The sequence below is a fragment of the Sciurus vulgaris genome (assembly GCF_902686455.1).
Source record: "Sciurus vulgaris genome assembly, chromosome: 4".
In the NCBI taxonomy this organism is placed as follows: domain Eukaryota; kingdom Metazoa; phylum Chordata; class Mammalia; order Rodentia; family Sciuridae; genus Sciurus; species Sciurus vulgaris.
In genome coordinates, this window is record NC_136464.1 from 72,211,611 (window position 1) to 72,235,028 (window position 23,418).

At 32.7% G+C, this 23,418-nt stretch overlaps 1 protein-coding gene and 1 pseudogene across 2 annotated transcripts in view; one reads left to right on the forward strand and one right to left on the reverse strand.

The window, feature by feature from the left end:
• Window positions 1-23,418, forward strand: part of PCDH15 (protocadherin related 15) — a gene marked incomplete at its 3' end in the record, with an annotated part of 922,351 nt that overhangs the window by 173,238 nt on the left and 725,695 nt on the right. The window lies entirely within an intron of this gene.
• Window positions 18,752-19,610, reverse strand: LOC306659302 (ras-like GTP-binding protein rhoA; annotated as a pseudogene). The gene is made up of 2 exons: window positions 19,368-19,610; window positions 18,752-19,247 (listed from the first exon to the last, which is right to left on the reverse strand). The product of its transcript is annotated as a ras-like GTP-binding protein rhoA (transcript).

The following is a 23,418-nucleotide window of genomic DNA, read 5'->3' on the forward strand; positions in this document are numbered from 1 at the left end:
TGGTAAGAAATATTTCTGGTTCTCATTGAAGGCATGTTATAGGGGTTTTATTTCCATAGGTGCTTTTGTTTGTTTTTAGTTTTGTTTTCAGTAATAAATAACCATGATATTTGTAAGTAAAAATGAATTTATGCAAGTCACTTCTAAATGAAAACTTATAACGGCTGTGTTAGTTTTTGTCTCAGTAACCAAAACACCCAACAAGAACAGCTTAGAGGAGGGAAAGTTTATTTTGGCTCATGGTTTCAGCGGTTTAGTCCATGGTGAACTAAACTCCATTGTTCCAGGCCCAAAGTAGAGGAGAACATCATGGAGCAGTTAGTGACCAGGATGCAGAAGGTGGGGAGGGGCTGCAGAAAAGATGGAAGAAAACTTGGCTTGCAGTGTTGACCCTAATGTGGTCTCTGGGAGACAGACTGAAATCCTTTGGAGATGGAAAGATGTGGATGGCAGAGTAGAACATGCAGAAGTATAGGAGTTGGTGATCCTGCAGTTCTTTGTGAAAGTTTGCAATGTTTATTCCAAACATTGCAGCACATACTCCTAGAGACCCACCTCTTCCAGCCACACCCCACCTGTCTACAGATACCACCCAGGCAGTCCATTCAAACTAGGATGGACTGATTACATTAAAACTTTCATAATCTTTTTATTTTACCTCTGAGTATTCCTGCATCAAAGGAGCTTTTTGAGGACACCTCATACCCAAACCACAACAAAGAACCATTGTCTGATTAACCATATGTCCTTTCCACTGTTGTGTGTGTGATTATTAACTTCTGTCAACCTGTGTCCTTGAGCAAGTATGTAAGTGGATGTTTGGAAATGAAGAATAAACAAAACCTTTTTTTAAAAAATTTTTGCTGTTTTAAGACTTTTATTTATTTCTTATTATAGCATATCAAGTTTTATCCTGGCAAAACTTTCAATAAATTAATTGAGATTAAAAAGTGGATCACCCAATATATTAATTAGCATGTTATATGTGATTAATGATGAATAGTAGTTATATTACTACAGTGTTCACCATTTTAAAGTAACAAAGCTCTCACAGAATGCCAGATACAAAGGGTAAATTTTGGTGACAAATTTTTGATGAAAAGATCAGAAAGTTGTCCAGTATATGGAAATGTATATATAGCAAAATGATAAATTGAGAGGCATTAAACACAAATTCTGTCACCATGAATTCACCTAGAATTATGTAGTATTACTAGATTTTTTAAAACAGAAAATAATCAGCTAAATTTTATATACTTTTTATGTATTATTTAACTAATTGTTTTTATCCCAACCTTGCCTGGATTACAAGTCAGGAAAGAAAGTTCCAGAATAATTTTTTATTCATAGTATGAGAAAATTTATAGACATTTCAGAAACAAACAAAAATCATGCAATATATGTTTTAGGCATACTTATACATGTGATTTTTTCAAAAAGCAAAGAAAAAATAAACATAACACTCAGGAGAAAAATTAAGTCTGCCCATAGGTTCAGTGACGAATTCATGAATGGAAACCTCTGCTCTATAAATCAGTTATATAAGCCACATAGCATCTGCTCAGATAGGCCGCAAACACTTAAGAGCACACTTTAAAAATTTTCTCCATTTGGGGCTTGTTATCCAAGGAAGTGACACCAGATATTACATGGTATTGTAGGAGCAAAGATAAGAATAAGTTGCAGTTTTATAGTCATAAAGAAGCCAAACCATGTGTCTTTTCTGTTTCACTGAGTTTCAAATGTCTGTTTTAGTACATTCACAGCAGAAGCAGTTGGAAGATTGTATATATGCACAGGAATCATTAGAATTACTCTCTTGAATACTACCAAAGTTAAAATCAAGTAAATAAATTTCTTTTCTAAGATTGTTTTGCTAGTGTTTACTTTGCTTTTCATTCTCCTTGGTCTCTTATAAGAAAATATACAAGTCCCTGACTTATATACTAAGATCACAACCACCTCTTGGAGTAACAAATAATTCTCTATTTTCCAATTTAAAATATATATTTTTGATATAATACAATAAGTCCAAGAATTGGTATGACCTTCAAGGAGTAAAAATACATGAAATATTATTCATATTCCATAGTTATAACAAATTGCAACAGTTGCTGAGGTCAATGAAAAAACATTTGTGACTTTATTTCTCATTTTTGTTTTATTTATAGATTATAAAATATTATTCTGAAGTACAGAAAGTAATGTCACCGTCTCATCATTTCAATTATAAAATGTTCTATTTACTTGAAATGCAATGCTCTTCTGGTTCTTGATAAGAATAAAGGCATGAGATTGATCAAATTATGTACATGTATGAATATCACATAATAAATTCCTCTAATATGTAGAATTATAATGCACCAATAAAAATGAATTAAAAATAAATACATAAATGAAGAGGGAAAGATAAGAATGAAAGTTGCTCCTGATAAAAGTATATGAGAGTTTAACTCAGTCCACCGGGTCTGAACACATGAAACTGAAAGTATGCAAGCAATGTGGGAAGCTGAGGAATGACTCCCAGAATAGGAAGCAGATGTATGGCCGGTGTGTGGGCATCTTGTAATATCAGAAAGTGCACGTGTTCAAGGAAAGTTCTAGTTACTCCATTATTAAATTTGTGTAAAATCTTTTCATCACACCACTGCCTTTCAAACGGTTTTAGCATGTGCCTAAACTCTGAACAAGTTTAGGTTTCATTTTTCTGAAACTTGCACTTATTACACGAACATCTCCCTAGAAGGAATGCATTTATTAGCAAGGACATAATTGATTTATAGTCTCTTCTTATTCCCTGAAAACTTAGCGATCACAGAGACTTTCATTTCCTTTACAAGGGCAAAATCTGCATGGTGAAGGAGAATTTATTCTGTTTCATTTCATTGTTTTGCCTTTCGCATGTCTTCACACAAACTCTTCTTCCTGTAGGGTCAAGAAGTTCTTAACTATAAGTTGTTTAGTGTTGCCCCTGGCTCCTTCTTGCACTATGACTTGGTCCACACTGTTGACTACTTTCCTTATCTGTCTGAGCCAGAAGTAATGTGGTAAAACAAACAACCTTCTTTGTTTACCCTTTGATGATGCCACTCCTCCTTATTTGTCCACAAAATAAATTCACCAAACTTTGAAGACCATGCAAATTTATGTATTGAATTTTCAGAGCAACATTTGAGAATAATTAAAAATTTAAAGGGAAAAAAACACTACAAGTTCTATTAACAGGGCAATATCCATTGCATTTTGCTAAAGAATGTACCTAAGAACAGGCATTCAGAAGAAGAAAATCCCCTGTGGATGCCCCTTAATTTCATTCTTGTCTCTCTGATTTTCAGGTTCACACAGACACCCTTATCTAGGTCATTCTATAAATAAATGAATAAATAAATAGATAAATAAATAAATAAATAAATAAATGCAGCCCTAACCCCATCCATGGAAATTTATCTCATTTACTGAAAGTTTTTCAATCTCCATACTCCACCATGGTATTGGGCCAAATGCATTTGGAGTCAATAATCAGAGTATCATCTGGTAACCAGGAGTTTTCATGTGGCTAAGATTTTATTTGTACAGATGGGTATATACTTTTCATTCCCTGATTTTCATTTATATTCTCATTAGTAGAATACAGATTATTTCATTCCTATCCTAGTTAATTTATAAAGTATGAACATTTTCCCCCAAAATCTTTCTTAATATTTTTCCTCAAAAACTTACTGTCCAAATCCTTTTGAAACAGAATCCACATTCACTTTGGAGTCTATGGAATATTTCTGGATTTGGGGATCTCAGAAAAGTGATTAACAGACCAGTCTACTATTTCTTTTGTCAAATCTTGGAGTAGTCTCAAATTCTTTTGTTTTACAGTCTTCCTTAGACTGGAAGAAAAAATAATGCTGCTCTCATCCTCAAACTACATCTAAAGTATCTTCTATTTTATACTGGGTAGTTGCATTTCTTCCACTTCTATAAACTTCTATAAATTAATCTAAATATTCTAAATGTTGGTAAGCACACAAACATTTGTTAAAATTTATAAGTAATAGTCTGCCAGACACAAAAATGATGTTGTGTTCCCAAAGTGCCACTTGGCAACTTTACACTCATCTTTTTGTTTAGAGTATATTTTTTTCCCCAGATTAAAACTGAAGTAGCTAGATGGAACTCAGTCAGGAATTCACCAAACACATCAGCACTTTTATGTTTTGTAATATTCTTAATGTTTGTTTTTGTAAAATATCTAGTGAACTCTAAATCTTTCCACCACTTTTTTCTTTTCTCTTTTGCCCTTCCATTATAAACCACAGTTTAAAAGGTGGTATGAGCCAAAATCCACTTCCAGCATTACAACTTTAAATAGTATAATGCAATAAAAAGTATTTATATAGAGAAAAGGTATTGTAGAATTAACTAATAGACCTCCAGTCTGAACAAAAAATGTCTAATTGCCTTATGGCTGTTTATAATCTAAACATATGACATTCTGTGGACTTTTAAAAAGATATTTAAACATCTCAAACATGCACCAACAATTCCTTCCTAGAAATTACTATAATTTGTCCTCACAAATTAAGGTCATATGATTTAACTTCATGAGATATTACTTTGTATAGTAACCATATAAACCATCAACAATTTCCAAATCTTCCCATGATAGTAACAGCAAATTTCAGGTATGTCATGGAGCTTAATGTATAACTATTAACTATACAAAAATAAATGCATTTACAGAGAATTGTTCACAAAATCTTAATGTTTGAAAACTAAAGTATCTCAGCTTCATCCTATTAAGAAGTTGTATATCTAAAATGATTCACACTTTAATTAATGAGAATAAACTTTTACAGCTTGCTGTCTTTAATAAGATTAACTTTTTGTCCTTTTTTTTTTTTTTTTTTTTGCAGTGGTAGGTTGAAACCCGGGGTCTCATGCAAGCTAGGCAAGTGCTCTTCCACTGAGCACTTCAGCCCTAGAGTCTTGTTTTAAAAAGCCCCAAATATGACATTGTTTCTTTCTCACCAGAGAAAGAACCTGACATTTTTTTCTGCAAATTAAAAAAAAAAAATTATACAGTATTTTTAAGACTCATTACACATCCAGAATCTGAAGAAAAATAAAATTATGATTTTATTTTTGATTTGCTACTTATGATAATTAGAAGGAAATAAAATTATGACTATTTTTAATGTTACTTATGATACTTAGAAGAAATGAATATTAGAAGAAACAAAAAATACATATCAGTCAAATTCATATCAAATGAATTTATAATTGCAAAAGATGAAAATATATGTTCATTTGAAAAAGTAACTTCCACTTACTGTTTTCACTTATTCACTTAAATGTACAATCCTAAATCCCTGCTTTGAAGGGCAAGCATGGCTAGTGCTGTTACTTGGATCAGAAGTAGTGATTTTCTACTGTCCATGGCTCATACCTAAGCATTTGATGGAGGAAGGGAAACCAATAATAATTTGTAAGACCATCACTAGCAAAATAAAAGGACCTAAGAAATGTTATTCCCTTCAGAATTTGAATGTCCATTGGGGCCCTTTTGTAATTATTTTATGACATTAAGTTTTACCCATACGGAATATCCTTTGGGTAACTCTTGAACATGTGATGTTTCTTGGATTGAATGTGCATGTAAGTAATTAATAAAATAACACTGTTCTTGGGACACATGTTAATTTAAACTGTTATCTTAGAACACATAATGGTAATATTTACCCACTGTGAGAGAATAAACTCCTTTAAGTCAAAATAGAAGATTGAATATGAGAGAAGATATGAGAAATATCAAAATTAAAAAACTGCAAAGGAAATTGACAGATGGTACACTAAATTCCTGTGTGATTTGAGTGAATGAGTTAACTTTTAATGTGAAATTATTTCATGTTGCTTTCAACATTTTGAAATTGTTTATCCTATAGACATTCAACTAATCTCTTAAATAATCATCATTCTTCCCACACTCCTTTATCCATTCACATTCTACCTAATTACTTGAGCCAAATTTTCAGGGTGCAAACTGGATTTCCCTTCTAAAGCAACTCTGATTCTACTTATTACTTATACATTTTACCAGTCATTCCATATTTCTTGCTATTTCATTAGCTAAGACCCTCATTTTCTACTGTTCTGTCAAGGATAGTAGTCTCCTAAATGATTTCACAGCCTCATCAAATTGCATTATTTTTTCTAGAGTACTCTTTCTGAAAGAACAAATAGGAATCTAACAGTGCTGGGGTCTCCAACCCTGGTCTGGAGCATGGTAGGCAGGCTCTCTACATGATGGGCTATATCGCTTAACAGACATTTATAGAGTATAGAGTATACCATCCAACCAAGAGCGAATACACATTCTTCTCAGCAGCACATGGATCCTTCACTAAAATAGACCATATATTATGCCACAAAGCTAATGTTACCAAATACAAGAAAATAGAACACTACCTTATATTCTATCAGATCATAATACATTGAAGTTAGAAATAAATGAAAGAGTAAAAAACAAACTACTCCAACACCTGGAGATTAAACAATATGCTATTATATGATGAATGGATAACAGAAGATATTAGGAAGGAAATTAAAAAATTCTTAGAGGTAAATGAGAACAAAGAAACATCATATCAAAATCTCTGGGACACTATGAAAGTTGTACTTAGAGGGAAATTTATTTCATGGAGCGCACTGAATAAAAGAAGTAAAACTCAACAAATAAACGACCTAACACTACAGCTCAAAGCCCTAGAAAAAGAAGAACAGACCAGCACCAAAAGTAGTAGAAGACAGGAAATAGTTAAACTCAGAGCTGAAATCAACGAAATTGAAACAAAAGATACAATACAAAAAATTGACAAAATAAATAGTTGGTTCTTTGAAAAAATAAACAAAATTGATAAACCTTTAGCCACACTAACAAAGAGAAGACGAGAGAAAACCCAAATCACTAAAATTCGGAATGAACAAGAAAATATCACAACAGACATGATTGAAATTAAAAAAAAATAGAAGCTATTTTGAAAATCTATACTCCAACAAAATAGAAAATTTCGAAGACATCAACAGGTTTCTAGAGACATATGAATTGCCTAAACTGAACGAGGAGGACATAAACAATTTAAATAGACCAATTTCAAGTACTGAAATAGAAGAAGTCATCAAAAGCCTACCAACAAAGAAAAGTCCAGGACCAGATGGGTTCTCAGCCGAGTTCTACAAAACCTTTAAAGAAGAGCTCATTCCAATACTTCTCAAAGTATTCCATAAAATAGAAGAGGAGGGAACCCTCCCAAACTCATTCTATGAAGCCAATATCACACTGATACCTAAACCAGACAGAGACTCATCAAGGAAAGAAAATTTCAGACCAATATCCTTAATGAACATCGACGCAAAAATTCTCAACAAAATTTTAGCAAATCGCATACAAAAACATATTAAAAAGATAGTGCACCATGATCAAGTGGGCTTCATCCCAGGGATGCAAGGTTGGTTCAACATCAGGAAATCAATAAACGTAATTCACCATATTAATAGACTTAAAGTCAAGAATCACATGATTATTTCAATAGATGCAGAAAAAGCATTTGATAAAATACAGCAGCCCTTCATGCTCAAAACACTAGAAAAAATAGGGATAGTGGGAACATTCCTTAACATTGTAAAGGCCATCTATGCTAAGCCCATGGCTAATATCATTCTAAATGGTGAAGAACTGAAAGCATTGCCCCTAAAAACTGGAACAAGGCAGGGATGCCCTCTTTCACCACTTCTATTCAATATCGTCCTTGAAACCCTAGCCAGAGCAATTAGACGGACCAAAGAAATTAAAGGAATATGAATAGGAAAAGAAGAATTCAAACTATCTCTATTTGCTGATGATATGATTCTATACTTAGAGGAACCAGGAAATTCCACCAGAAAACTTTTAGAACTCATAAGTGAATTCAGTAAAGTAGCAGGATATAAGATCAATGCTCATAAATCTAATGTATTTTTATACATAAGTGATGAATCTTTGGAAAGAATAATTAGGAAAACTACCCCATTCACAATAGCCTCGAAAAAAATAAAATACTTGGGAATCAATCTCACAAAAGAGGTGAAAGACCTATACAATGAGAACTACAGAACACTAAAGAAAGAAATTAAAGAAAACCTTAGAAGATGGAAAGATCTCCCATGTTCTTGGATAGGAAGAATTAATATTGTCAAAATGGCCATACTACCTAAAGTGCTATACAGATTCAATGCAATTCCAATTAAAATCCCAATGACCTACCTTACAGAAATAGAGCAAGCAATTATGAAATTCATCTGGAAGAATAGGAAACCCAGAATAGCTAAAGCAATCCTTAGCAGAAAGAGTGAAACAGGTGGTATTGCAATACCAGATCTTCAACTATATTACAAAGTAATAGTAACAAAAATGGCATGGTATTGGTACCAAAATAGAAAGGTAGATCAATGGTACAGAATAGAGGACATGGACACAGACCCAAATAAATACAATTTTCTCATACTAGACAAAGGGGCCAAAAATATGCAATGGAGAAAAGATAGCCTCTTCAACAAATGGTGCTGGGAGAATTGGAAATCCATATGCAACAGAATGAAACTAAATCCATATCTCTCACCATGCACAAAATTAAACTCAAAAAGGATTAAGGACCTCAGAATCAGACCAGAGACCCTGCAGATTATAGAAGAAAAAGTAGGTCCAAATCTTCAACATGTCGGCTTAGGACCAGACTTCCTCAACAGGACTCCCATAGCACAAGAAATAAAAGCAAGAATCAATAACTGGGATAGATTCAAACTAAAAAGCTTTCTCTCAGCAAAGGACACTATCAGCAATGCAAAGAAAGAGCCTACAGAGTGGGAGAAAATCTTTGCCAATCATACTTCAGATAGAACACTAATCTCCAGAATCTATAAAGAACTCAAAAAACTCTACACCAAGAATACAAATAACCCAATCAACAAATGGGCTAAGGAAATGAATAGACACTTCACAGAAGAAGATCTACAAGCAATCAACAAACATATGGAAAAATGTTCAACATCTCTAGTAATAAAAGAAATGAAAATCAAAACTACCTTAATATTCCATCTCACCCCAATTAGAATGGCGATTATCAAGAACACAAGCAACAATTGGTGTTGGTGAGGATGTGGGGGAAAAGGTACACTCATATATTGCTGGTGGGGTTGCAAATTAGTGCAGCCACTCTGCAAAGCAGTATGGAGATTCCTCAGAAAGCTTGGAATGGAACTACCATTTGACCCAGCTATCCCACTCTTTGGCCTATACCCAAAGGACTTAAAATCAGTATACTACAGAGATACAGCCACATCAATGTTCATAGCTGCTCAATTCACAATAGCAGATTGTGGAACCAACCCAGATGTCCTTCAATTGATGAATGGATAAAGAAACTGTGGTATATATATACAATGGAATATTATTCATCCATAAAGAATGATAAAATTATGGCATTTGCAGGCAAATGGTTGAAATTGGAGAATATCATGCTAAGTGAGATAAGCCAATCTCAAAAAGCCAAAGGATGAATGATATCGCTAATAAGTGGATGATGACACATAATGGGCGGAGGGAGGGTTTAGTGTTAGGGTTAGAGTTAGGGTTAGGGAGGGCGGCAAAAATGAAGGAAGGAAGGACTGTATAGAGGGAAAAGAGTGGTGGGAGGGGTGAAGGGAAGGGAAAAAATAACAGAATGAATCAAACAACATTACCCTATGTAAATTTATAATTACACAAATGGTATGCCTTACACCATGTACAAACAGTGAAACAACATGTATCCCACTTGTTTACAATAAAAAAATTAAAAGTTAAAAAAAATAGGAATTCAAAATGTAATTCATACACAGTCAAATATTCTAGCCTAGCCAATAAGTACCCCCTGACTTCCTATTCAAACTTAACCTACTATCAACTTTTACCTGATTACCAAACATTCTAAACAACATAGAGTTACTCAAACAGAGCATGCATGTCATACCTTGGTACCTTTTATAAAGCTAGTCTATCATCTAACCTGCACAATTCCTATACAATCTTTAAGAGCCAGCTCAGACATCTTCCCTTAGAAGCTTCATTTCATCTTCATCTTCATCTCATGTAGATATTTGCTCTCTGCTATGCCTACCTTGCACATAGCATGACACTCACATGTTGAATTACTTGTTTTTTTCTTCAGTCAGAACTTGAGAGTGAGAACTCAGTCTTGCTTGCCTTTATGTAGAGTTTTTCTATGATATTCTCTCTCCAATACCCTGGTAGTTTAATGGACCACATTTTTTTTGTTGTTTTTGTTTTGTTTTGTTTCTTTTTTGGCATCTGGACTTGATTGTCAGCCTTCTGTTAAAGATTTCCTCCATCTGTTTCAGCAAATTTCCGTTATTAGATTCTGAAACTAACTTCTTGCTGTTTTTGAACCTGCCAATAGACACTTCAACATGGATTCATTTTTATTTCTGGTTTGCTCTCTTTGGCAGAACTGTTTGTACCCTCTTTGTTTCTTGATCCTGTTGGTGTTTAGCTTCCCAATGTGACCCCATAATTCCATTTTACACCTAGATAAAATTCAGTTTGAGTCTCATCACATTGCTAATGTGCAAACTGCATACCTACAAGTATATCAACAAATTCGTGTTGATTAATCTAATGATTCCATGAAAATATGAATGTTAAAAATATTTCAATGCCATAACACTTATTTAAATCATTAAGCAATATTATTTTTCATTATTTAAAAAGTGGTCTTCATCCAATATATGAAAAGGTACAAATCATATAAATTCTATGAGTTTACATTTGCATTCATTTCTTTGAGGAAAAGTTGCACAACCATCAAATTCCTAATTTTATTTTTTAGTTTCGACTTATGACAGTCCAAACATAATTACAGAACTAATAATCAAATTTTAGTTTTCTGAAACATTATCTGTGAGGAAAATGACATAGTAAATGTTCTCATAAAAATTACAGTGTTGCTATATGCCACTAAATTATAATGTTAAGTTAGAAGATTAAGGATTTCCCTTAATATATGTTTTGTTTTATACTTTTTTATGTTGATTTTTACCAAGACTTTGATAGTTTCTTGCATCCACAAATGACAAAGTCCTACAATATGAAGATCTAGGACATTATCATTTTATTTCCACTGAACTGTTTATTCCTTCTATTTTTGTCTAGTCTTTGACAATACTGGAAAGAATATTTTAAGAAAAATGATTTTTACAAAAAATTTAAACTTCAGTTTTCCGTAATTGATGTTTTTTTTTCAAAGCACTAACATTCAAAAAGAAAAATGATTGTGCTTTGTTCTTCACCAAGAATACACTGTGTAGTTGACAAAAAAAAAAAAAAAAAAAAAAAAAAAATACCTTGACCTTGCCAATGGGAAGTCTTCCTCCCTGTGATTTAATGTGCTGGCCATTTGCCTTCCACATCCTCTCGGGAAGAACAAATACCTCTATTGCTAATTGGAAAAGGGGAAAAAAACGCACACAATTTAATGAAAAGCAAGTCCATGCTCTTCATATCCATAGAAAGAAAGGAAAGAATCCTCACATCTGTTGCCATTGGAGTTAACCTTTCCAACTAAGTTGTCTGGGGGTTCTGGGCAAAAGTTGAATAGATAATAGCCTATAGTCAGTGTGAGAAATTGCCATCTAAAAGAAGGAAAGTAGGTTAAAATGACAGCAATCATTTATACACATCCCACCCAATGTTGTGTTCCTCATATGTTAGAAGAATATATATACTTTTCCAACTAACATCTTCTTCCAACAGATATGCTAAAATTCCATTTAGCTCAAAAATATTAAACTCTCAAAAATATTTAGGAAAGATGATTTATTTGGCAAATAGGATGTATAGATATGGCAGTTAATAATCTTAATGTAATTTAGAATTAATTTTTTCTTGTAAGAAAAAAACTAATAAAGAAGTTGCCAAGATATGACCCTAAATGTTTACTTTCCTATTTAAAGCTTTCACTCAAACTCAGATTAAATTTTTACAAATACATTTATAAGTGAGTCTTAATAATTATTAAGGAATATTAAATCAATATGTTGCCTTTCCTACATTTGTAATGTTAATGTGTGTGTGCACATGTGTGTATGTCTGAATGTGGACTCATGGGTGTTTCTCTCATGGAGTTAATGATTGTAGAACTAGATTATACCTAATAGCAATATAATATGCTTTAGAATTGCTAAGTTATTAGATTTAAAATATTCTCACCACAAAAAGTAATGTGATATAATGGACATGTTAATTAACTTGATTTAGTGATTTTGCAATGTATACATACATTAAAATAGGTTATGCTTCATGAATATATACACAATCTTTATTCATCAATAAAAAATAATATTTTTAAAAAGAGAAATTTTGAAAGGGAGGTATATAATTAACCTATGCCTATAAGAATTCCTGAGAAAAAGTCTTTCTGAATAAGAATTCAAAATTCAGTACTTCAAACTTAATATACCATTGATGTGACAAGGAGACAAAACCAACTGATAAAATCAGACCCCCAAAACTCATGAGTTATCAGAAATCTCAGAGAAAGAATAAAGATAAGTATTTAAATATAAAAACTATATAAAATAGAAATGGAAATTCTGGTGAAAAAACATGGTACTAATAAGTCATCTTACAAATATCCTTCCTAAGCATAGACTCAGAAATGCTCAATAAAATATTAGATAACTGAATTAAATAGCATAGTAAAAAATCACTCATCAGAATCAGATAGGACTCAACCACTGATGCAAGGATGGTTCAACATGTATAAATCAATAAACGCAACCCATAATGTTAACAGAATAAATGACAAAAAATGATTATTTCAGTATATGCAGAAGAATGAACAAAATTCAATATGCTCTCATGGTAAAAAAATTATCAATAAGTATAAAAAGAATCCATCTCAATGCTATCCAGGTCAATTATGACAAATCTGCAGCTAACAAATTCAAAGAGAAGAAGTTAGAAGCTTTTTATCTATGATCTGGAACAAAACAAGGATTTCACTTTGATCAGTTCTTTACAATATAAGTCCTAGGGAGAGCAATAAGGCATCAGAAAAAAAAAAAAAATAGATGTTTGAGTTGGAAAAGACTTTTAAATTGTCCCTGCTTTCAGATAATATAATTTTATATAATGAAAAGTCTCAAGACTGCACCAAAAAACTTGTTAGAACTCATAAGTCAATTCAGTAATCTTGCAGGATACAAAATCAACATTAAAAAATCAATAGTATTTTAATACACTAACAGCAAACTATGTGAAAAGGAAATCAAGAAAAAAAAGTACATGCATTAAAGTTTCAAAAATGTCAACTGACTTATACATAGTCTCCAAGTACAATAGTGAAAGGATAGTCTCTTCAATAAATGGTGTTCGGAAAAGTGGATATCCTCAGGCAGAATAAAAGTAGACTGTTATCTCACATAATGCACAAGAACCAACTCAAAATTGATGAAACTTAAAGGTACTGTTACTGTGAAACTACTGGGGAAAAAAAAAGAGGAAAAGCTCCATGACATTGATCCAGGCAATAGCATTTTGTGTATGATCACACAAACCTGGACAACAAATGGAAAATAAATAAATGAGTAGGATTATGTTAAACTGAAAAGCATAATAATAGTAATAATAGTAATAATAATAATAATAATTCACTGAGTAAAGAAACTACTTATAGAATAGAGAAAACATTTGCAAACTATATATCTGGTAAGGGATGCATATCCAAAATATATAAAGAAGTCAAATAATTCAATAGCAAGAAGACAAATAGCAAAATTAAAAATGGACAAATTACACAAAATAAATCTCTCTCAGAACAAAACATACAAATGGTCAACAGCTATTCTTTTAGAATGTTCAAATCCTCTGGAAAAAGCAATTAAAACCACAATGTGATAATACTTCACACCTATTCTAATATCTATTATATAGAGGACAAAAATAATAAGTGTTGGTGTAGACTTGGAGAAGAGTATACTACTGCAAACTGTTTCCAACACAGACAAAAATATGGTGCTTTCTAAAACAAAATTAAAAACAGAATTACTGTGTGATCCAGAAATCTAATTTCTGGTTACATGTTCAAAGGAAATGAAACCAAAAAAATGAAGAAAAATCTGCATTATCATGTTTATTGAAGTACTGTTCACAATAGCCAATACGTGGAATCAACCTAAATTTCCATTAATACATGAATGGATAAAGAAAATGTGATATGTATATATATATATACACACACACATATACATACATATACATATATACATATACACATATATGTGCATATATATGGGCTCTGTGATACTATTAGCTATAAAACATAATTAAATCATGTCATTTGCAACAATATAGATGAAACTAGAGGACACTGTGTCCAGGAAGACAAATACTGCATGATCTCAATTGTGATATATAAAAGTTAATTCGTTGAAATAGAAAGTTGCATTTTGGTCACCAGAGACCAGAAACGGTAGGAAGGAGAAGAAGATGGGCAGGGATTGGTCACTGTTTACACAGTTACTTTTAAGTAGGAAGACTATGCTTTGGTGTTATATTATGTCATAGGGTGATTATAATAAATATTAGTATATCACATATATTTCAAGAAAGTTAGAAAAAGAGATCTTGAATGTTAATGATTAATGTTTAAGGTGACAAATATACTGATTATCATGATATGATCATTACACAATATATACATGTTTTAAAATACTACGCATTGACATGTATAATTATTCTATATCAACTATAAATAAAATATTTTAAGAGAGGAAGAGAATATAAACCAAATAAAAGGATAAAACCTCTTTTTTCCTTTTCTTACAACATTCAACATTACCAACCCATCCCTCTCTCTAATTTCTCCTATCCTTGGCTGCCTGTTCTTGAAGAGTAGTATTCCCATCCTTTTTTGCCATCTTTGGGTTTTAATTTTTTTTGCACTTTGTATGTGATTCCACTTAATCATCAGTGGTTCTAGCTAAGGAAAGATGATATTGTGGAGAGAAAACTGGGATTTGAGGAAGGAAAATGGAAAAAGGATGTAAAACCAATGCTGAAGAACTGTACTATTTAAAAGCAGAAAAGGATGATTCTTTTCAGAATTTTTTTTTTTTTTTAATGGGTTAGAGACTGGGTATTCATAGGCAGAGAAAAGGGAGTATATTAGATGTATCTATTGTCTGATAAAGTTGGCTGGGTTATCTGCTTAAAATGTCAATTATAAGTTTGAGAATTCAGAATAATCAACCTCCTATAAACTTCATATTTTTTTAAGTTCTATGTAAATTTGGTGTTTGCACATACCATAATATTTATTTTCTCCTTTTAAAATGAATTCATTTTTAATTAACAGATGATTATACACATTTATAGAGTTACATAAAGTAAATGCTCCTTGCAACATAATCTTGGAGGAGTATGTGGAGATTAGTATATTTAATAAATCAAACCGTTTAGTATGTGCTAGGGGATTTATTTTATTAATAATAGTAATTATTGCTACTAGCACAAGGTTTGGAAGGTCACTAATCAATAGATGTTCATTTACTTGAAATAAAAAGTCCTAGCATTAATACATTTTAGAAGCATGTTGCTTTTGTTAATCAAATAATTACAACCAAATTTAGCTTTTATGAGTGAATCAGATTTATGTCCACAAGGCTTACTTAAAATGCACTGTAAGTGTACAATATTAAATGAAAAATAATTTTCTCTATCTACATTATAAATCTTAGGAAACACACATTTTTAAGCCTACTCTTCTGGTGTCCTACAAAGAAAGAATTTATCTCCGTTGAATATTAGGATAGTGACTATTTTAACTTTTACATTCTCAATTAAAGCAGAATTAGATTTTTTCATATTTTAGGAGAGCACAGTCGAGTGTTTTATGCACACACTCTCAGTACATGAAGGCATTAGATGGATGAGGTGTTCATATTTCCCTTGCAAACAGATTTCTATTGCAAAATCCAGATAATCTTTCAGAATATGTAGAAAAGATATAGATAATAGAATTTTACAATAAAACTATCATATTATAATTATTGTAATTACATACAACTAAGGACATTTTTTTGCCTCAGTTCCTCATTGGCATGTTATAAAATGTGGTTCTTAGCTTTCACAAAAAAAAAAAAGCAGGTAATGATGACATTCAGAGACTTATATATGCTGATGCATGATTTTTTGTGAACATGCACTGGTGCATTCAACATACTTGTCCTTCAGTGAGGAGTAGAAAGAATTGGATTTCAGAAACCAACCCATTTAATTTCTTTGCATGAAAAGCTTAATTCAGACTCAGTTTTATTTATAAGGAGTTACATGAGAATCCTTTTATTTCTCTATTGCTATTTCATATGATACATCCATTGTATCAGATTTTTCCTCTGTGATGTGTGACTGTAAAGCAAATGAAAAACATTTCAGCAAACTTTCCCTACATAACTTACATTATTCTTTAACTATATCAGAGGACCACAGTATATGAAAATTTATTTATATTCAAAATAATGCCTTAACTCAGGATCCTGTCAACAACAGCTTTTATAAAGACCAAAAGTAAATATTTAAAACTTTGTGGACCAGATGGTCTCTGTTGTAAATACTTAATTCTGCCACTGTAGCATGAAAACTATCAACAATATATAAAAGAGTAAGATGATGGACATTGTAATTTAAATTGTACATAATTTTCACCTATCACAAAATATTTTATCCTTTGGTGTTTTTCCAACTACTTAAAATATAAAATCTATTCTTAACCTGTCAGTTCTACAAATCAAACCATGAATGGGATTTATCCTGTGGGCTATAGTTTGCTAATTCCTGTCCTAGCAAATACCTTCTAACCTACTCTTTTAAGAACAGTCAAAATTTTAGAAGGAAAAAGATTGAAAACTTTAGAAGAGTACAAATAAAAGACAGAAGAATATTGTAAACTTGGTCTACACTCTGGTGTTTTCAGAATTTTCAGGTATGAGAACTTAGGTGTGATCATCTATAATATTAATGAAGATAATCCAGTTAAACATGGATTATAGTGGTAACGGTGGCAGCTAGGTATTTCTGTTAACGTCATTTTGCAAAGCAAGCACATCTCATTTACTTAGATTATAAGTTTACTTAAGGTATCTTTGGGCTCTTGCCTATCACACCTGGAATCCCTCTTGTCCTCTCCCTATTCAGAATTTAGTAAAAGATGAGCAAGTTGTTACAAGAGTACATAGGAAAGGAAAAACAAATGTTTCCCATCAGTTTTAATACATGTAATAATTGTATTAAATTATTCCCTCAGCTTTCAAGATTATCTTGATGCCAGTATAAACCCATTACTGGTTTACTCATCATTTCTTCTTTCAAACACAATCAATGAATTATCAATCCTCCTTCATTTAAATTACTTTAAAAAATCAACCTTGTTAATAAGTGTTTTCATAGTCTGCTATGTGAAAAAGGTGATGTTGTACCATTTTTAATCTCTAAAGGCATTCATTCTGAGAGGTTAGAGCCCATCTTAGTATCATCGCTGGTTTCTCTGGGAAGTGGGGTAGCACATGTTTTTGTCCCCAGTTCTGGGAATTAAACCCAGTGCATCACACATGCCAAACAAGGGTTCTACCACTGAAATACACACACGGGCATTTTTTATGTTTTTGGAGGCAGGGTCTTGCAAAGTTGCCCAGGCTAGCCTAGAACTTGCTATCCTCCTGCCCTAGCCTCTTGAGCAGCTGGAATTACAGGTGTGGCCCAGCACACACAGTTGAAGGCCTGGTTTTTAATTGTTGCTACCACAACTGTTTTTCTTTTTTTTTTTTATGTTGGATTAAGCATGTAGGATAAAATATGAAATATTTCTAGGCTCTTAATACTAAAGATAAGTTCTTGGCTTTTTTTTCCTAAGTAAAAGGGAGCATTGCATAATAAAAATAGTAATAATAATTGAGCATACACCAAAAATAAAAAAATAATTCATATGAAAATTTTCCTTTTAATATTGACATAATTTAATGAAAACATACCATGATACCATTCTGGAGCATTCTTTAATGATTGGATTTGTCTTTATTTTCATACAGAAGAGTATGCTGTGCTGCTTATGTTTCTATGTATAGCCATCTCTGTGTGTCTTCATGTATAATTTTTTTAATATTCCATCTGATTTTATTTCCAAATACACTTTCTTCTTTAAAAAACCAATACACTTTTCTGTGAGATGACAAATATCAGTATTAAATATCCAATTATATAAAAAAATACTACACCTAGTCAGGGATAGATATATTTATTTTTGGTAACACACATTCAGTGGCATTAATTACACAATAAGTATAAGGTAACTAACATGAAACCACAAAACTGTAACTGTGCCACAGCTGCATGGACTTGGGCCTTTCTGACTGAGTACATTTTCAAAAAAACTATATGTCCACCCCAGAGCTATGTCAATGAAATCTGCTGAGGAGTAAAGCTCCAAAGTGATGACTCACCAGAGTTCCTTCAACTTGCAGATGATAGGCAGAACATATTAGTTAAAAAGTAGTTACAGCCCAATTCACGAAAGTTACCATTTCTCATTCTAGAAAGCAGCAAGAAGTCAAGAAATTCCTTGAATTAGTGCCTCTGTATTACGTGGAGTGAAAAGAGGGCTGTTAAAGCAGGTTAAGAAGGACCCTGGCAAGTCACATGGATTGGACATCATTAATAATCATGATTGACCTCTCAATACTGGTAGCAAAACCACTTCTGATTTGTAATCTTAGGTAAATGAAAAAGACCAGTAATTATACACTAAGATTAATAAACAGCACTTCAAAATTAACTGCATGAGGGCTGTGCCTGAAACAAGTTTTCAAAAGATAAGGCACCCAGATTTTTTCTTCCAACGTCTGGTTTGCAGAGCAGCTCTTGTGGCCATTTCAAAAACCTCTCTCACTCCATCTTTGATCTTTGCTGAGCACTCCATGTACCCAAAGGCACCAATTCCATTTACCAGAACTCTGCCTTCTTCATGTTTTACTGTCTCCTACTTCATCTTGGCTAACTCCCATCTCGTGTGCTCATTATTCCGAAGATCCTTGTTATTCCCAACCAGGATGATGGGTGTATTGGGACAGAAATGCTTTGACTTCTGGAGTCTAGTTTTTGGTGATGTTTTCTAAACTATCAGGACTGTGAGGGAGAAACACGTCAGTATAACATCAGTGTCTGGGTAGGAGAGGGGCCTCAGGCAATCGTACTTTTACTGCCCAGCTGTGTCCCACAAAGCCAACTCGACCTGCTTTCCATCCACTTCGATATCTGCCACATTCGTTCTCAAACACTGGGAACTGGTCCTTGCTGAAAACTATGAGCAAGCATGTCTTGCCACATGCTCCATCACCGATACTCACCAGTTTCTTCCTGATAGCAGCCATAGCTTACACATGTGCTGCAAAGTGCACGGCCTGTGTGACAGAATTTGTCCAAAGTACCTTGAACTTCCCAGAAGAAAACTCAGACAACGACTCCGAGTCTGGCCTCGCTAGTCAAGAACAACTGTCCGTGTGAGTTGGAAAGTGGGAGACGAGGGCGGGTAGCACCGGAGGTGACCGCGGATTAACTAGAGAGAACCAACCGACCTTGGCCGGCAGGGAGGACGAGCGAGCGAGGGCTGGTGGCGGCGGGAAGGCCATGCAGTTGCTTTATAGAGAAATTATTTTGGCAAAACTGTGTTTCGAAAATTTAATTGACATTTATTTCATAATGATATTTCAGCATAATCATTTATTCTAATGGTAGAAATCCAAGTACCCAGGTCAATCCATATTGTGTGTGTACGCACAGCACGTTCAGTATAGTTTGTTAGAGTGTATCTATTTACTTAGAGATGACTAATGAAATAGTAATCATAATACTAGTAACTCTCGCTTGTTGAGTTCTTCTCTGTACCAGACATTATGTTAACCAAGCTACTTGCATTTTCTTATCATCAAAGCTATGATGAAACATTGCTTCATAATTATTCATCACTAAAAATTAGTTTACTCAAAACATTTCCACAGTTCTACCTTACAATGCATGTTCCAGCACATAACTCATCAGTCACAAATGCCTGTGTATAGGAAAGGTATCAAATTAGGAAGGAGTTGAATTTGATGGGGACTTTGCTGTGGCTCCAATGTCACTTTAAGAAAGAAGGATGTGTATGTTCATTCCTCCAAACAAAAGCCTTTCCTGTGGTTTCGATAGATACATTTCAACCTCAATTATTCATGAGCTTAGCTAATATGCATAATTTGCCTGTAAAAAATTAGAGATATCAGAATATATACTATTTGTCCTCATAGCATTCTTAAAAACACAGGACTTCAGGTCATGTTAAACTGAAACATACATACAAAATATAGAACTACTCCTCAGTTTTCTGATACTTCCTGAAAACTGAGAGTTTTATTTCTGCTGAAAACTCATTTCAGAAGTTTACGTGAATGATCTGTGACCTTTCTACTCCTCAGCATCTTCCACCTCTTCTCTATTCTTATTCTTCTGTGCATTCTACTTTATGCTATTTAGTCATGACAAATAATGTTGTACATTGTATTATTCCTGAATGCTTCAGGTTTCTAATAATTCATTTTCTTACTTAGTTTAAATCCAAGTAACCAAATTACAAAATCTTACTGTATGGAAGATCATACGATGTAGTCATATTCCATACATAAGATGAATGTATATATTCTGTTTATCTTATGCCAATTATTTCTTAGTAAGATTACTTCTAAAGTATGATTTTACTATCATTCAAAGACAGAGTCCCAGAGAGGTTAGGTAATTAAAACTTGCTAAATATATCATCTTAAAGATCTGAAATTTTATCCATAATTTGCTAAGTGACCATCTCACTGGAAGTAATCTCAGCTATAGTCTTAGATCATTCATGATTTTTATCAAATATTCATGTTTTAAAGAGGCAATGATTTTAAAGAGGCAATGAAATTTGTTATAAATATGAATTACTATAATGACATATTGCTTATAAAATACTTTCTTCTTGCTGGATTTAAACAAGTTTAAAGACTAGCTCTACAGGGCTTGAAAGCCATTAATTTTCAAATTTTTAAATTGCCAAGTTTTAGCAGTAAAAATGGGAATCAAAGAAAAATTAGAAGACTAAAGAGTATAAAGCAATAAAACATAGTATTAATGCATCTGAACACATATTAATATCACTTCCATAAACTTGCTGTAAATACAGATCTCATGAGTTCTATCCCTGGAAGTTCCCATAACTCTTAAGTGGGACTCAGGGTTTCTCATTTTAAAAGGGTCCTGGATTGCTGTGAGTTCACTGGTATATTTCTCAACATTTACTTTGTTTTAAAATTAATTAGAGGCACTTATTTAAAAATTCAGATTACTTCACCCAACCAAAAATATTTGATATTTTATAACTGGAATCATGTCTGGGAACATGAATTTTATCAAGCACACCAGGTGACTACAGTACTATTAGTCCACAAAATGTGATGAAAAATGAAAACACACTTGCAAAGTCTTCATTCCAAGAATCCCAAACACAACAAAATTCAAGGTCTTCAAGAGAACAATACTATGATTTCACATAAGTTTATCTAGGAATGTTTTCTTTATTTCTCATCTAAGTTTCATGGACAATTTAAGGAGAGTTTGTTTCTATGTTCTTTCTATACTTTCAGAATTTCTGTAGTTTCCACAGTGCTGTCCTTCATGCCTTTCTTTTGTTGTAGTTCCTTTAATGTAGGATCAAACCCCGGAAAACTGAAGGCTGATTCTACCCACAGACACACTATTGAGTTTTTAATTTTTTTGTGTATTTTTGCTATATTTGAATTGAAACTACCATTTATAGCCTTTGCATCTAGATTTACAATTTTTTTACTTTTATTATTTTTTTTAACCAGGGATTGAATCCAGAGGTGCTTAACCACTAAGCAATATCCCCAACCCTTTTTTTTTTTTTAATTTAATTTTTTTTTATATATATTTTGAATGGGGTCTTGCTAATTTGTTTAGGGCCTTGCTAAGTTGCTGAGGCTGGCTTTGAACTTGCAGTCCTCCTGCCTCAGCCTCCCTAACCACCATGCCCAGCTAGACGCGTATCTTAAAAACATGAAATGAATTCATAATTCTGAGCCTAGACTTATATATGTTAAGGATTTCTAAGTAGACTGCACCATCTTTAGACAGAGTATCATAATTTTACTTTATCACGTCTCTACCATTCTCAATAATCTCACTGACACCAAAAGCATGACCACGTGTCCATGATCATTTCTCATTGGGAATAGTTTTTATTTTTGAGAAACTTTCTCCATAGTCATGTTTCTATAAAAAATCAGAGATCACAAAATTGTATACTTCAATATAAATGAGGGAGCATTTTTTACAAAAGGGATAATATTTTATGTGTTTTATTTTAAATACCTAAAATGATTCACATACTTTGTTATTTGTAGGTACCTAATTTTGCAATCCTTGGTTTATTTGATTTTTTTCTCTATGATTAAAATGAAAGTCTATGGTCTTTATGCAGATATAGATGCTGTCTTATTCATATCTATATCCTTAGCACCAAGCTAACTGTGGAGTACTTGGCTTAGAATAAATTCACATATGTGTGTTTCACTGATTAATATGATTGCTTTTCAGACTTTTACCAACATTATAAACTTTACAATTCCAAATATTTTATTATTTTGTTGTCCATTAGATTGTCTTCAGAAGGTTCTCCTCTTTCCTTTCCTTGCCTCATAAGCCCTGCCTATCTTGGTGGGGGATGAGGGTGTTAAAGAAACTCAGAGTGGAATCTGTTGAGCATACTTCTCTATGACACTTCATATCTAGTACAGATTTGTCTCATGTCCCAACAGATGCCAGGCATATGGTTTCTGATAGAAATCACCCTTCCCATCTTCTACTGTATATACTCAATTCTTACCACTTACCTACTTTTGTAGTGTATGTTTATTCTAAGTCAATTCACATTATGTAATTCATCACTTAATTTGTTCATTCTTGTAGGTAATATGCTACTTTCCACTGTGCTTTTAATCTTTAGCAGGGATAATGAACATTTAGAACACTTTGTGTGAATGAATAAATACATACCCAGCACTCTATAAAAAGTAAACACGTTAAAATGCAAGCCTGGATGAAAAACAACAAAAATAATCATCATTTACTAAATATTTATTGTATGTTGGGCACTAAACTAAGAAAATCCTGTACATTATCTCATTTTATTTTCACTATAGCTCTTTAATAGACACTTTGTCCTTTCTGATGAGAAAATAAAGGTTCAAGGAAGA